Source organism: Neomonachus schauinslandi, unplaced genomic scaffold, assembly GCF_002201575.2.
Source record: "Neomonachus schauinslandi unplaced genomic scaffold, ASM220157v2 HiC_scaffold_2810, whole genome shotgun sequence".
Classification (NCBI taxonomy): domain Eukaryota; kingdom Metazoa; phylum Chordata; class Mammalia; order Carnivora; family Phocidae; genus Neomonachus; species Neomonachus schauinslandi.
In genome coordinates this window covers 2,713-4,545 of record NW_025411499.1, presented here as the reverse complement: position 1 = coordinate 4,545, position 1,833 = coordinate 2,713, and the positions used below count along the sequence as shown (strand labels likewise).

Here is a 1,833-nt window from a genome sequence, read left to right as displayed (position 1 = left end):
GCATCATGAAGGTGGGAGCAGAGCTTTCCTCTCCCTAGGGCTCAGATACACAGCTAACTGATCATAGGCTAAATGATGAAGTTAAAAAAAGAAAAGAAAAGAAAAGAAAAAAGAAAAATCCAGGGACTCTTGTTTCCTTCCATGTGAAGTGATACCCTCCACTGAGTTCTGATCCTGGAGGAAGAAACTTGCTCACATTTGGGCCATTCCCCTCTCCGCCCTTTCTCTTTGGGGCAAGTGCTGCAGGAAGAGATGCGCCCAGCCCAGGGCCTCTGGCGGGGAGGCAAGTCGGCCAAGTGCTGAGAGTTAGCACTAGGCAGCCTGCTTTCTCAGGAAGGCAGATGATCTCCATCTGTTGGCTCCCTGACTTAATTTTTCAACTTGCCCAGAACCTGGGTGGGGAAGAGCGGTATTATTTATCAAGCATCATAAACACTGCAATAATATTTATCTTTCAAGGTGGCAAATCCATGCACGTCATGAAAACTGCTTAGAATTCTACAATGATTCTTTGATGTCTTCAACATAAAGTATTGATTCCTTAGTCTCACTTTCCTGCATCACCTCTCACCACTCTTTCCAGTCCCCTGTTCTCCAGCCTTACCAAACCACCTGCAGCTCCCTGACTGCCTTACACCTTAATGCCTGTTCTGTGAAATGGGCCCTGATTCCTCTCACCCCCTCCCCCCAACTTGCCAAATAGTCCCCATCCTTCAAGGCTTAGCTCAGGAATCACCTCATCCTGAAAATCTTCCTTAATTACTCCCCCAACCCCCACAGAAGAGTTGGGCACCCATCAGGTGCAAACCTCGATTATGGATTGTAATTGTTGAATTTCCTTCCTTCCTTTCTCCCTTCCTTCCTTTCTCCCTTCCCTCCTTCCTTCCTTCCTCCCTTCCTTCCTTCCTTCCTTCCTTCTTTCTTTCCTTCCTTCCTTCTTTCTTTCCTTCCTTCTTCCATCTTTCCTTCCTCTCTTCCTTCCTTCCTTCTTTCTTTCCTTCCTTCTTCCATCTTTCCTTCCTCTCTTCCTTCCTTCCTTCCTTCTTTCTTTCCTTCCTTCTTCCATCCTTCCTTCCTCCCTCTCTTCTATTTTTTTGCTTGTTGACTGGCACTTTTATTGAGAACTATATAGTTTTAGGAACAAACCACAAAAATAATTCTGCTGGATTGGTTTCTGTAATTTTACAGTGAGGAGCCTAGAATGTGAGCAGCCTGCTAACTTCCAGACTGATCAAAGACCTTCTGTATCCACTTCTTCAGGCGGAACACGTGTGTGTAGAAGCCATATTTTCCATCCCTGTCATAGCCTTCACCCCATGACACGATGCCCATTTGATATCAGCGGTTGTTAAAGGGGCTCTTCATGACAAAGGGTCCCCCACTGTCACCTTCACAGGCATCTCCTCATTTCCTTTCACTGGGCTTGAAGCCAGCACAAAACATGTCAGTGATGCGGATCCGAGTGGAGGCTTTGCACACCGGCCGCTCCACAATGGGCAGGTTCACCACCTGCAGGACGCTGGGCTGTACCTTGGCAACGTTGGACATCCACATCTCCTTCAGGTTGCCCCAGCCAGTCACCCACCCTTTGTATCTGGCGTGGAGCAGTCTGATTGTGATTTCCTCATCAGGCAGGCACACGGGGTAGATGTAGTTGCTGAAGGTGATGGGCTTCTTGAGCCTCAGCAAGGCTATGTTACAGTCCAAGTTCTCCCTCCAGTTGTACCTGGGTTGGATGTAGATCTTTTCCAGCATGGAGAGCTTCTCAATGCTTCGCTCATACGTGGGCCATGTGCTGGTGCCTTCCTTCCTTCCTTCCTTCCTTCCTTCCTT

At 48.0% G+C, this 1,833-nt stretch overlaps 1 pseudogene; it reads right to left on the bottom strand.

Annotated features, from left to right (window-relative positions):
• Positions 1–1,215: 1,215 nt before the first annotated feature.
• Positions 1,216–1,830, bottom strand: LOC123323938 (annotated as a pseudogene).
• Between the last annotated feature and the right edge of the window lie 3 nt (positions 1,831–1,833).